Here is a 15,348-nt window from a genome sequence, read left to right as displayed (position 1 = left end):
TTTTTGTTATTAAATAACATAAAAGCTGTAAAAATAACTGTAACATAACAAAAAATTAAAATTTTAATGAAATTTATTAAAAAATCTAAATTCCCAAAAACTTTTTTTAAATATTCAAAATTTCCAAAAAATAATTATTAATAGAAAAACTATAAAAAACTCATGAAAATTAGAAATTAACAAAAAATATCAAAATTTAACAAAAAAATTTAATTCCCAAAAACTTTTTTGAAATCCCCTGTATAAAATTTTGACCCAAAAATATGGCCACCTTTAAAATTATTGAAAATTTTGTACAAAAATTGAATTTATATCAATTTTTTGTGAAAAAAAAAATAATTCCCAAGAACTTTTTTAAAATCCCCAGAATCTCCCCGTGAACATATTTTAAATACACAAAATTTCCAAAAATAATTATTAATGGAAAGACTATAAAAAACTCAATAAAAATAAAAAATTAAAAAAAAATATCAAAATTTGAATTCCCAAAAACTTTTTTAAAATCCCCTGTATAAAATTTTGAACCAAAAATATGGCCACCTTAAAAATTATTGAAAATTTTGTACAAAAATTGAATTTATATCAATTTTTTGTGAAAAAAAAATAATTCCCAAGAACTTTTTTAAAATCCCCAGAATCCCCCCATGAACATATTTTAAATACACAAAATTTCCAAAAACAAATTATTAATGGAAAGACTATAAAAAACTCAATAAAAATAAAAAAAGTATCAAAATTTGAATTCCCAAAAACTTTATTGAAATCCCCACTATCAAATTTTTGACCCAAAAATATGGCCACCTTTAAAATTATTGAAAATTTAATACAAAAATTGAATTTATATCAATTTTGTGTAAAAAAAATTTAATTCCCAATAACTTTTTTAAAATCCCCAGAATTCCCAAAGTGAAATTTTTACATTGAAAATGCTTAAATGTATGATTTAATTAAGTAGAAAGTAAAATAATTCTGTTTTCATCATGAAAATTTAAAAATCAAGAATTCCCAAACAAAATTCCAAAATACCCAAAATTACCAGAAATAATTTTTTAGCCAAAATTTTGAAAAAAGTACTAGAATATTCAATTTTAATGAAATCTAACAACAAATTTGAATTCCCTAAAACTTTCTTTTTATATTTTATGTAAAAAAAATTTAATTCCCCAGAAATTTTTAAAATCCCCAGAATTCCCAAAGTGAAATTTTTACATTGAAAATTTTTAAATTTATGATTTAATTTGGTAGAAAGTAAAATAATTCTGTTTTCATTATGAAAATTTAAAAATCAAGAATTCCTAAACAAAATTTCAAAATAGCCAAAATTCCCAAAAAGCAATTTTTTATATTAAAAATGACAAAATGTTAGAATTTTATAGAAAGAAAGTTACAACAATACATTTTTCATTAAGAATTGTTTAGATAATACTTTTTTTCTTGGAATAACTTAAAAATCATGAATTCCCAAAATGAATTTCAAAATCCCCAAAATTTCCAAAAGCTGATTTTTGGTTTAAAATGTTTTAAAAGTAAGATTTACATAAAAAAAAATAAGTAAACTTAAAAATTTTGAATTCCTAAAAAAAATTTAAATACCCAAAATCCCAAAATCAATATTTTTGCTTAAAATGACTTAATTATAAGATTTTTATAGAAAAAACTATAAAATAAAATATGTTTACTTAGGAAAATCTAAAAATTAAGCATTCCCAAAATGAATTTCAAAATACCCAAAATTTCCAAAAGCTAAATTTGCTGAGAAACGCTAAATGAAGCTTAAAAATCGCTGAGAAAATTTTTTTTAATTGAAAAATTTGTTAAAATTGTAAAAAATTAAACAAGTTTAGTTTATTTACAAAATTTTTTTTTTATTTGGTATCAATATCACAAATATTTCCTTAAATACATATTTTTCTGTCTTGCGAGTGTTTATTTTTGTTCATATTTAACCCAGTTTTTAAAGCCTACAACAACTGCATTTGTAAAAAAAACCTAGTTTTATGTACCAGTATTTTTCCGCTGATTATGCGAGAAAAATTGTTTTCAAGTCGTTGGCTGTTGTTTATTTCCATAAATAATTTTTTGAAACACACTTTGAACACAATAAACGGCTGGGGAAAACGAAAGGTTTCAAAAAGAAAAACAAAAAATAATGAAAATAACTGAAATTTCAAAATTTTTTTTTTAAATTTTATTATTTTTGCTGAAATTTATAAAATTTGTGATTTTTCAGAGAGCTTGTTTTCTTGGTTAGTGGTGTAAATGTAGCTTTTTCATAGTGTTTACAAAAAAAAACACTTAAAGGCTTATAAGACATTTGTAAACGTGTTTTATTTTATGTTTTCTGTTCAAAAACTGTCTTAGTTTTCTTAAGTCTAGAGCTGACTGTCTAACAGACATTAATAATAGACAACAAAATGTGTGGCATATTTTCAATTTCCTTCTAGACCACCCCACCCCTCATTTATAGATTCCATTTATTTAACTGCTGGCATTTGTAGATCATAAACATGGCATTTTATTTAGAAACAAATAAAGCATACATACAAAATTTTGCTGTAATTTAAAACCATGTTTTTTAGTGCTAAGAAATCGGCGATTTTGCAAAAAGTGTGTTGTTCAGAATTTGCTGATTTAACAGGAATTTTTTGAAATTTGTTTAAGAAAAATTTTAATTTTTTGGGTTTATGGAACAAAATATACATTTTTATTACAAGATTTTATGAAATTTTGTTTAAATTCCTATTCATTCTAGAGTTTTTTTCATTAACCACGTGTTTCCCTATTGATAATTTGTAATTTTATTGTGTTTACTTTGGTAAACATTAAAAACTGATAGCTTAACATCAATATAATACAGTTATTATTTTGATTTACAAAACAACAACAACAACAACTAATAAACCTACCCAACATTACACCCATACTTACACATACAGTAATTATAAATAACTGTTACATTTAGTAAATGTAAATAATGAGATACCTCTCTTTCGCTCACTCTCTCTATCCTTTGCTTTGTTTTCCTCTTTTCCTCTAGTTGTAAACAATGCTGCATAGTTGTGTTTAATGGTAATATTTTTCTATTAAAATAGTATTTTTTTCTGGTTTTCATATTTAAATGCGTAAATATTTTACTTTTAATGTGGAAAAGAGATGGCTTTATATTTAATAGTATTGTTGTACTAAATACAGTGTGTTAAAAAGAGTTGCTATATTTAAACTGAACATAATTCAACATATTTCTGTTTTTTTTATATATATTTACTTTAAAAAGATAACGTAAAATATTAAGCTGTTTGAAAAACAAAAACAACAAAGTGTAAACCATATAAAAAATGCATTTTATACAGAAAAAAAAATTGTGTTTTTTTTTTGTTGAAATTTTTTCATTCATAAAAACGTTTGGGGGTTTTTTTTTAGATTTTTTTATGTTTTACTTTTTGCGATAAGATTTTACTACACAGTTTTTTTTTTTTTTTTAAAAAAAGAAACATTATCTGTAAAAGAGGAAAGAAAATAAAGATGTGGTGGAATTGTACAGGCTGTGAGAAACATATTTTTTAGGAAAAAGAAAAATTTATTTTTAAAATAAATAACAAATTAACGTAATAAATTATTTGTTATAAGACTTAAAAATCAAAAATTCCCAAATATTTTTTTTAAATACCCAAAATTTCCAATAAATATTTTTTACCTAAAATCAGCTTAAATGTAAAATTTGAAGCACAAAACTATAAAATAATAATAAATTCTTTAAAAAATAAGAATTCCCAAAATAAATTTTGAAATACCCAAAATTTCCAAAAGCTAATTTTAAGCTTAAAACTGCTTAAATGAGGGATTTCAATAAGAAAAGAAAAAATATTTATTTTTTTCATAGAAAAAGTTGAAAAAAAAAGAATTCCCAAAATAAATTTCAAAATACCCAAAATTTCCAATTAATATTTTTACATTAAAATGCTTAAATTTATGATTTTAATAGGAAAATGTTGAAATAAAACTTTATTTTTTGAAAGAAATCATAAAAATCCAGAATTCCCAAAATAAATTTCAAAATATCCAAAATTTCCAATTAATAATTTTACACCAAAATGCTTAAATTTATGATTTTAAACTTTATTTTTGAAAGAAATCATAAAAATCAAAAATTCCCAAAATAAATTTTAAAATACCCAAAATTTCCTATAAATAATTTTACACCAAAATGCTTAAATTTATGATTTTAATAGGAAATTGTTAAAATAAAACTTTATTTTTGAAAGAAATCATAAAAATCCAGAATTCCCAAAATAAATTTCAAAATACCCAAAATTTCCAATAAATAATTTTTGCTTATAATGCTTAAATTTATGATTATAATAGGAAAATGTTGAAATAAAACTTTATTTTTGAAAGAAATCATAAAAATCAAGAATTCCCAAAATAAATTTCAAAATACCCAAAATTTCCAATAAATAATTTTTGCTTAAAAATGCTTAAATTTATGATTTTAATAGGAAAAAGTTAATTAGAATTCACAAAAATGTTGCAGAAGCTAATTTTTTGCTTAAAAAAGACTTAAAAACTATAATATAATGAATTCCCAAAATAAATTTGAAAATACCCAAAAATTCCAAAAGCTAATTTTGGTTATAAAAATGCTTAAATGTAAAATTTCAATAAGGAAATGAAAAATATTTCTGTTTTCATGGAAAAAAATAAAAAAAAATACTTTTTTAATGAAAAAAAACTTAAAAATCTAGAAATCCCATTTTTTTTTTAAATACCCAAAATTTCGAAAATCCAATTTATGTTTAAAAATATTAGATTTCAATAAGAAAACAAAAAATAAAACTTTTTCTGAAAAAATTAAAAAAAAATCATGAATTCCCAAAATAAATTTCAAAATACCCAAAACATCCAAATGCTTAAATAGGGTTTAACAACTTTTAAATCTAAGTTTTTAATAAGTAAAACAAAAAATATTGTCTTTTTTCCTAAAAAATCTTAAAAATCAAGAATTCCCAAACAAAATTTTAAAATACCCAAAACTTCCAAACCCTAATTTCTAGCTTAAAAGCTATTTAATTTGAGCAATCATAAAATTATTATTGATTTTGTGGAAAAACTAAAAAAAATATGAATTCCCAAAAATTTTTTGAAAATACCCAAAATGCCCAAAAGCTATTTTTGGGTTTAAAAACGTTTAAATATAAAAGTTTAATATTAAAACCAAAAATCTATAAATTTTCCTAAAGAAAAATTTAAAAATCAAGAATTCCCAAACAAAATTTCAAAATACCCAAAATATCCAAAGACGAATTTCTACCTAAAAGCTATTTAATTTAAGTTTTTAATAAGCAAACTTAAAATTATTATTAATTTTGTGGAAAAACTAAAAAAAAATATGAATTCCCAAACTTTTTTTGAAAATACCCAAAATGTCCAAAAGCTATTTTTGGGCTTTAAAACGTTTAAATATAAAAGTTTAATATGAAAATCCAAAATATATAAATTTTCCTAAAAAAAATCTAAAAATCAAGAATTCCCAAACAAAATTTCAAAATACCCAAAACCTGCAAACACTAATTTCAATCCAAAAAGCTATTTAATTTAAGTTTTTAATAAGCAAACATAAAATTATTATTGATTTTGTGGAAAAACTAAAAAAAATATGAATTCCCAAAATTTTTTGGAAAATATCCAAAATCTACAAAAGCTTTTTTTGGGTTTAAAAACCTTTAAATATTAAAGTTAATATAAAAAGCAAAAATATATAAATTTTCCTAAAAAAAATCTCAAAAATCAAGAATTCCCAAACAAAATTTCAAAATACCCAAAACCTCCAAACAGTAATTTCAAGCTAAAAAGCTATTTAATTTGAGCAATTATAAAATTATTATTGATTTTGTGGAAAAACTAAAAAAAATATGAATTCCCAAACATTTTTTGAAAATACCCAAAATCTACAAAAGCTATTTTTGGGTTTAAAAACGTTTAAATATAAGAGTTAAATAAAAAAAACAAAAATATTTAAGTTTTCAAAAAAAAAAAATTACAAATTCCCAAACTAAATTTCAGAATATCCAAAAATTTTCAAAATGTCAATAAAATATTTTAAATAAAAGACTATTTTGTTTACTTTAATCACAAGATAGTTTTTGTTTTAATGAAATTATCAAGAAAATTTTAGAAAATATGTAAAATAATAATTTTATTCATGTCACATCATGAACTACTTCACAATTTCAAGACAAAAAATTTATTGTTAAAAAACTGTCCTTAAATTTTATTGCTAACTGTATTTGATTCATATTTAATACCCTGTAGTAAATCACTATCTAAACAAATCTAAAAACCTCAATAACATTTTTATATGTAGGTATAAGGTTTATGATTTTTCAAGGAAAATCAATTACGCATTACATTAAATTCAATTCTGGTGTATTTTCATACACATCCGCATGTAAATAAAATGTAATAAAACATAAAACTTGCAAAAACAAACACATAAACAGCAGGTTAATGGTTTTGTTTTTGTTGTTTCATTAAAAATATCAAAGAGTAAGAGAAAAACAACAACAAAAAAAACGGAAGGAGTACAAATAGTTTAGTGTCTGGGTTACAAAACTATAAAGGGTCGATGACGCCAACAAGAGGAGCAACAAGAAGACGAGAAGTATGAAAATCTGCATAAATAAATAACAAAAACTACAAAAACAACAACAACAATCACACACATACAAAAAAAAAACAAACGCAGAAAAGTCATTCACAAAAAGTCAACAACACCCAACGAAAACTAAAAAAAATAAAGCAAAAAATATAAACAGTCAAAAGTAAGCAATAAATGCACACACTGTGAAATGAAACAAAAATACAGAAGAAAAAAAGAAAACCAAACATCATGATGAGGTTAGAAAATAAAAATAATCAAAACAAAACCAAAAGAAAACAACAAAACAGCTAGCAAACAATTCAATTGAAAAGGGCAAAGCAGCAACAAAACAAATCTTTGTAAATAACAAAAAAAAAAACAGCAGCAACAGCAATAACAACAACAAACATTAACGATAAAGTACAAAGTGCAATATAGGGGAGGCATGCATGCACTTTATAAACAACAAAAACTATATTTTAAGCCTGTTGCTTTAAACAACAAAAACAACAACAATTTAATTTATAAGAAAGTAACCGCCATTATTAAAATCACCTTAAAATAACAACAATAAAAGAAATCTTTGTTATTAATCCTTTTTTTTCTCCATATAAAGAAAGCGCCATTTGTTTTGTTTTTGTTGCTGGCAAATAAATGCAAAATGTAGCAATAACAACAACAATTAAATACTCTCAGCATCTCTTTGTTAATATGGCGGGGTGTGAGGTAGCAGATTAAGTGATGCCACATTGTTTAGAAGCTAATAATAACGGTTTAAGGCAAAAATTAAACAAATGCTGGTAAATTAAAGGAAAAAACTGAAATTTTTATTATTTTTTTATTGATTAATAAGGTTTTGAGATTTATAAAGCCTTTAAAGCTTTATAAATCTTTAAATTAACAAATTTACTAAAGTAAAAATCTTTTATTTGATAAAATAAAATTTAAATCAAAGTTTTTTTGAGACACTTTTGGTATTTACTCTAGATTTTTTTGGGGTATTGTTGAAAATAGGAAAAAAAACTAGAATTGAGGTTACTAAGGCTAATAATATCTTATTTTTTCAAGAATACTTTCACAGATAACTTAAGAAATGGAAACTTATTTTACAAAATGGCGGAATATCCAAATATGAAGATTTAAATTATGTTAGCAAATTAATTGTAATTAAACTAATTGCTATAATATCCTTCTCTACTAAAAATTAAATCATTTTCTTCAGTTTTCTTTTGAATATCTCCAAAAATTATCAAAGAAATTTAGACCTAAGAATGCTAGTCATTAAATAAGTCTAAAGTCCCTGGTTTTCAGAGATCTATTTAATTTTTTGAGGAAATTTCATGGAAATCTAACATAATTGAATTGATTTCGAAGCAATAGCATGTAATCTTCGATCATTTGTTCTCTTTTGAGGAAATTTCATGCAACTCTAGCAGAATTGAATTGATTTCGAAACAAGAATAATTTTATTAAGTCGTGGGTGAAATTCACCCCCCCCCCAAAACCATAAAATTTTAATATAAAAAAGGAAAAAAAAATATTTTTTTTTTTTATTAAACCGGGACATCCACTCCCCCATAATGTTTAACCTGGATCCGTGCCTGTATTAGGTACCATTTTTCCCTAGAAAACGTATTTGTTACGATTTCAACATAATATCAGGCCCACATTTCCAATATGGTCTTCATTAAAGTCTTTTCAAAGTCTCTAGACTTTGTAAATCATCCTAGGAAAGGAAATTCTGGTTCGCTGCTCTTTCTAGCAAAGGAAAGCAATAAATTTCTTCATTTCAAAATGTCACATTTCCAATATGGTCTTCATTACAATCTTTCGAAAGTCTCAATCCTTTGTAAATCTTCCTAGGAAAGGAAAGTCGCGTTCGCTACTAGCAAAGGAAAGCAATAAATTTCTTCATTTCAAAATGTCACATTTCCAATATGGTCTTCAAACCAATATTTCGAGAGTCTTAAGCCTTTGTAAATCATCCCAGGAAAGGATAGTCGCGTTCGCTACTCTTTCTAGCAAAGGAAAGCAATAAATTTCTTCATTTCAAAATGTCACATTTTCAATATGGTCTTCATTACAATCTTTCGAAAGTCTCCAGCCTTTGTAAATCATGCTAGGAAAGGAAAGTCGCGTTCGTTACTCTGTCTAGCAAAGGAAAGCAATAAATTTCTTCATTCCAAAATGTCACATTTCCAATATAATGTTCATTACAATCTTTCGAAAGTCTCAGCCTTTGTAAATCATCCTAGGAAAGGAGAGTCACGTTCTCTACTCTTTCTAGCAAAGGAAAACAATAAATTTCTTCATTCCAAAATTACACATTTCCAATATGGTCTTCATTACAATCTTTCGAGAGTCTCAAGCCTTTGTAAATCATCCTAGGAAGGGAAAGTCACGTTCTCTACTCTTTCTAGCAAAGGAAAGCAATAAATTTCTTCATTTCAAAATGTCACATTTCCAATATGATCTTCATTACAATCTTTCGAAAGTCTCTAGCCTTTTTAAATCATGCTAAGAAAAGGAAAGTCGCGTTCGCTACTCTTTCTAGCAAAGGAAAGCAATAAATTTCTTCATTTCAAAATGTCACATTTCCAATATGATCTTCATTACAATCTTTCGAAAGACTCTAGACTTTGTAAATCATCATAGGAAAGGAAAGTCACGTTCTCTACTCTTTCTAGCAAAGGAAAGCAATAAATTTCTTCCTTTTTAAAATGTCACATTTCCAATATGGTCTTCATTACAATCTTTCGCAAGACTCAGCCATTGTAAATCATCTTAGAAAAGGAAAGTCTCGTTCACTACTCTTTCTAGCAAAGGAAAACAATAAATTTGTTGTGACAGATGTTGCATTTAAGTGCTTCCAACTATGTACTTTGATCTTAAATCGTTTCTCCTTGGAATTTTCTTGAAAATCTAGCATATAAACAGGAAATGAAACCGGAGTAGGCCGCTATTTTCAATTCTAATAGAAACAAATATTCGTTTATTTCCATTTGTCTTAAATCGATTCTCCTTGGAGAATTTCTAGGTATTTTCTTGCATAAGCACAGGAATTATAGTCAAGATACTGATTTTAACGAAAAAGTATTTTATAAGAAACTGGAAGAATATCTTTCATCTCCTTTGATCGTAAATCGTTCCTCCTTGGAAATCTTCGAGGAAATCCTGTTTATATCTAGAATATCTTGCATATAAACAGGAAATGAAGCCGGAATAGGCCTCTTTTTCAATTCTAGTAGAAAAATCGTTTCTCCTTGGAAAATTTCTGGAAATTTCCTTGCATAAGTACAGGAATTATAGTCAGAAGATACTGGTTTTAAACCCGAAACAAACTGGAAGTGTAGCTTTCAACTCCTCTTTATCCTAAATCGCTCCTCCTTGGAAAGCTTCGGGGAAATATGCAAGATTTACTAGATATAAACAGGAAATGAAGCCGGATTAGGCCGTTATTTTCAATTGTAGTAGAAAAATCGTTTCTCCGTGGAAAATTTCTAGGATTTTTCTTGCATAAAAACAGAAAATATTCCTCCAAAATAATCTTTTACAAGATATCTGAGAACGTTCTTCCCATTCCTTTGATCTTAATTCGTTTCTTTCGAAACTGGAAGAGTAGCATTCAACTCCTATGATTTAAAAGAGCTGCTCCTTGGAAAGCTTCAGGGAAATCTTGTCAGAATAGAATAAATGAAGGCTAAATATGAGAGACAACAATACTAGAGACAGTTTATTGTCTACTTCCACAAAAAATAGTCTTTTGTAGGATAGCTGAGATCATTCTTCCCAATCCTTTGATCTTAATTCGTTTCTTGGATTTTTTTTTTTTGGAAAATCTTGTATAATTCAGGAAATGAAGTCAGAAGAGGCAGCTTTTCATTGCTTACAACAAAATGGAGAGATAGATTTCGACTCCTTTGATTTTAAATACCAAATCCTGGCTTGGTTTTTAAGAAATTTTGAGAATAGAGAGAATGATGAATGAATATTTGGATCTTCTAATACAGGAGAGAGTCAGAAGAGGCTGCTTTTCATTCAATTTAATGTCTGTTTCCTCAGAATTAATATTTTACAAGATATCTGAGAACATTCTCCCATTCTCTTGATCTGAATTTGCAACTTGGAATTTTTTTTGGAAAATCTTGGTCATTAAGTCAGAATTGGCTGCTTTTCATTGCTTACAACAAACTGGAGAGATAGATTTCGACTCCTTTGATTTTAAATACCAAATCCTTGCAAGGTTTTTAAGAAATTTTGAGAATAGAGAGAATGAAAGCCTGCTAGCAGCATCATCCACTGAATAGTTGGATCTTTCAACGATCCTCTTCTTTTATTTCTCTTTCTTTCTTCTTTTAGTTTCTTCCAAGAAACAAATTGAACAGCTTCTTTCAAACCTTTGATGACCTGATAGCAGCATCATCCACTGAATAATTGGATCTTCCTTCCATCCTGCTAGCAGCCTCATCCAATGGTTGGTTCTTCCATATATCCTAGGATCATCATCCTTTAGTTTCTTCCATGAAAGAAATTGAATAGCTTCTTTCAAATCTTAGATTTGCTTAAAATATAAAAGAAACTCCTAGAAAGTGTCATCAGGATCAGAGGAGAGCTTTACAGCAGATGTTTTATTTAAGGAATTGAGTAAATTGTGGCATATCTTCAGCTTAGATTTGTTCGAAAAGGCTGTTATAACTTTCATTTAGGATCATTCATTGAATTACGGGATCATCCATCGATGCTGGTATCCTCAGTCATTCGTTTCTTCCATTACATGAATGGAATAGCTTGTTTCAAACCATAGATTTGGTTCAAATATGAAAAAAATTCCTATAAGGTGGCATCAGGATCATCCACTGAATCATAGGATAGCCTTACATAGGGTAGCCTCAGCTTAGATTTGTTCGAAAGGCGCCTGTAACTTTCATTTCGGATCATTTATTGAATTACTGGATCATCCATTGATGTTAGTATCCTCATCCATTCGTTACTTCCATTAAATGAATGTAATAGCTTCTTTCAAACCATAGATTTTGTTCAAATATGATAGAAACTCCTATAACATTATTTCAAGATCATCTACTGAATCACAGGATAGCCTGGAAGGATCCTAAGATCATCATCATTTTAGCTTTACCATGAAAGGAATTGAATTGCTTTCTTTCAAACTTTAGATTTGTTAGTCTCCTCTATGTTTGGAGTATTTCCTTGAAAGGATTCGTTTGTTTACTAGAAGTTCCAATATCAAAGAATCTCCTCTAACTGGCGAGTTCTTCCTTGAGAGGATTCCTAGTGTTACTATCCCAATTTGGAAGAATCTCCTCTAACTTTGGAGTTCTTGAAAGGATTTGTAGTGTTTCTATCCCAATTATGATAAAATTGGAAATGTTTGTGTTCACGAAAAGTTCAAATATCAAAGAATCTCCTCTATGTTTGGTGTTCTTCCTTGAAAGGATTCGTAGTGTTTCTATCCCAAATATGTTAAATTTGGAAATGTTTGTGTTCACTAGAAGTTCAAATATCAAAGAATCTCCTCTATGTTTGGAGTTCTTCCTTCAAAGGATTCGTAGAGTTTATAACCCAAATATGTTAAATTTGGAAATGTTTGTGTTCACTAGAAGTTCAAATATCAAAGAATCTCCTTTGGAGTTCTTCCAAAGTTAGAGGAGAGGATGATCAATTTGGAAATGTTTGTGTTCATGTGGAGTTTTGGTTAAGAGTTCTTTGGTGAGAGGAAACTCTTATGAAAAGCTTCTGGCAAATTCATGGAATTCATTTTTGATTTGAAGGAGATCTCCTAAACGTTGATGGTACCTCTTTGGAAAATTTCTTCAATCCTGAATTTAATCGATTCCAGGAAAGGAATTAAAATTTCTTCAATTCTGAATTTTATCGATTCCAGGAAATGTATTAAAGGTTTCTAATGTTAAAGAAAGCAATCTGTATTACTTTTCGTAATTGTTTCCTTAACCTAAGAGTTTTCTTTTTTAATGAAATTCCAAGAAACTTTACAAATTTCCTGATTTTTTTCAATTTCCTCAACAAAATTCCTGGCTATTTCCTTTAATTCTTTATACAAACTTCTAAATCATTAAGCCAACCAGCCACCTTATAGAATAAAGGCCATTGCAACAATAATTTACAATATTTTTTGGACCTGCGCAGATGTTGTTGCCAAGAAAAACAAAAGGATGCAGTTTATGAGATGGAATGCATTTGGCTGTCGCTGGAAATTGCATTGTTAGCAAAACAACTGATAAAATGCAATTAAGTATATTGAGGTAACGCCTACTTTGTGCACAAACTCATCATCCAGCAGCATGCTGCTGTTCTTCCACCACCATTTCAGCCAAAGCAATTTCCTAATTTATTTTAGAGCATACAAAACTCTAATATGTTTGAATGAATGAATGAATGGCAGACAAATTTCTTAGAATTTCTCTTTTAAAATCTTTTAAAAGTCATGCCTTTAAAACAATGTTTTCTAACCGTTACTTTTTTTTTAAAAAAAAAAGGGTTTTGCTTAAAATACCTACTTAACCAACATTCCATTAAGGCTTAAAAGTCTTTCAAGACTGTAAGTCACAAATCAAAATGTTTAGCCAGCATCCAAACACACACAAACAAAAGCTTTAGTGCCCCGGAATTCTTGGAAAAAGATATTTTTTTGGCACTTTGTTTTTTGCTGTTTTGCTTTTTTTATATCGTTTTCTGGCTGGTTTTAATTAAGTATGAAGTTTAGATTGCTGGAGAGTTGTTATAATGGGAAGGAGAAAAATATAAGATTTTTTTTTTTATACAGAAAATTAAACAAGAAGCTTCAAAAGAATCTTACCGTTGTGGTGTTTAAACATTTAAATCCAATAAATTTAAAAAAAAGAAGCTTTTATTGCTTTAAGCTTCTTATGTGAAAAGAGAATTTAGCGATTTTTAGAGGTTTTATGAAAGAAAGCCTTTTAGAAACGGCTTCCTCATACTTTAGGTTCTTTTAGGAAACTCGTTATACTCCTTGTTCTTGCATGAAAGGAATAGAAAGAATCTCCTATGAAGATCATCCATTGATCAGTCACAGAATCTTTGGATCATGGAAACTTAGACCTTTATGAAAGAAATCCTTTCAAAATGGCTTCAATTCCATGAGAGGAATTCAAAATACAGAAGAATCTCCTCTGAAGATCTTTCACAGATTCTTTGGATCATGTTCGCTCATTAACTGAATCATGGAAACTTAGACGTTTATGAAAGAAATCCTTTCAAAATGGCTTCAATTCCATGAGAGGAAACCTTAGATTTGTTCTAAATATAGAAGAATCTCCTATGGTTTTGGATGAAGATCATCCACTCGATCATTTACTGAATCATCTAACTTCAGCTGATTGCACAAAATGAATTGAAACCTTTTGTTTTAAATAAGAAAGAAGATCATCCATTGAATCATTAGATCAGTCACAGAATCTTTGGATCATGGGATCTTAGACCTTCATGAAGAAATCCTTTCAAAATGGCTTCAATTCCATGGCAGAAATTTAAACCTTAGATTTGTTCTAAATATAGAAGAATCTCCTATGAAGATTATCCATTGAATCATTAGATCTTTCACACATTCTTTGGATCATGTACGCTCATTAACTCAATCATGGAAACTAAGACCTTTATGAAAGAAATCCTTTCAAAATGGCTTCAATTCCATGAGAGGAAACCTTAGATTTGTTGTAAATATAGAAGAGTCTTCTATTGTTTTGGGTGAAAATCATCCATTGAATCATCTAACTTCAGCTTCTTCCATGAATTGATTTGTTTTAAATATGAAAGAATCTCCTATGATTTTGGATCATTGATCATTTTCGATCGATCATCCACAGAATCATAGGATCTTAAGTCTTACAGATATTTTATGAACGATCTGAGTTCAAAACAACTTCCTCATAATTCAGTTTCTTCCATGAAAGGAATTGAAATCTTAGATTTGTTTTAAATATAAAAGAATCTCCTATGGCATTGGATAAAGATCCTCCACTGAAACGTTGGACCATCCATGATCATTCACTGAATCATAAGATTTTCAAAATAGATTCATCTTACTTCATGTTCTTCCATGAATGGGATTGAAACCTTAGATTTGTTTTAAATATAAAATAATCTCCTATGGCATTGGATAAAGATCCTGCACTGAAATGTTGGACCTTCCACGATCGTTCTCTGAATCATGGAAACTTAAACATTAAAGATTAAGAAATAACAAAACAGATTCATCTTCATGTTCTTCCATGAATGGGATTGTAACTTTGGATCATCCACTAAAACCTTAGACCATCCACGATCATTCATCGAATCATGGGTACTTAAACCTTAAAGATGTTTTAAACAATAAGAAATTTCAAAACAGATTCATCTTTAGGTTCCTCCATGAATGGGATTGAAACTAGATTTGTTCCAAATATGTAAGAATTTCCTGTGGTTTTTGATGAACATCATCCTTGAACTTCTACTGAATCATGTGATCTTTAAACTTCCAGATGTTTTAGGAAAGATCTACAATTAAAAACAGCTTTATCATAATTGAGGTTCTTCCATGAATGGCATTGAAACTTTGGATTTGTTCCAAATATGAAAGAATCTCTTATGGCTTTAGATCATTCTTGAACTTCTACTGAAGCATTTGATCTTTAACCTTCCAGATGTTTTAGGAAAGATCCACTGAATCAGGGAAT

General features: G+C 27.4%; 1 protein-coding gene across 3 annotated transcripts in view; it reads left to right on the top strand.

Annotated features, from left to right (window-relative positions):
* Imp (IGF-II mRNA-binding protein) overlaps window positions 1-15,348 on the top strand; it is a 75,018-nt gene that overhangs the window by 45,549 nt on the left and 14,121 nt on the right. The gene's annotated exons all lie outside the window — the stretch shown is intronic.

The sequence above is a fragment of the Calliphora vicina genome, chromosome 4 (genome assembly GCF_958450345.1).
Source record: "Calliphora vicina chromosome 4, idCalVici1.1, whole genome shotgun sequence".
NCBI classification, from domain to species: domain Eukaryota; kingdom Metazoa; phylum Arthropoda; class Insecta; order Diptera; family Calliphoridae; genus Calliphora; species Calliphora vicina.
The sequence above is the reverse complement of the archived record's forward strand: the minus strand, read 5'-3'. Positions and strand labels throughout refer to the sequence as shown.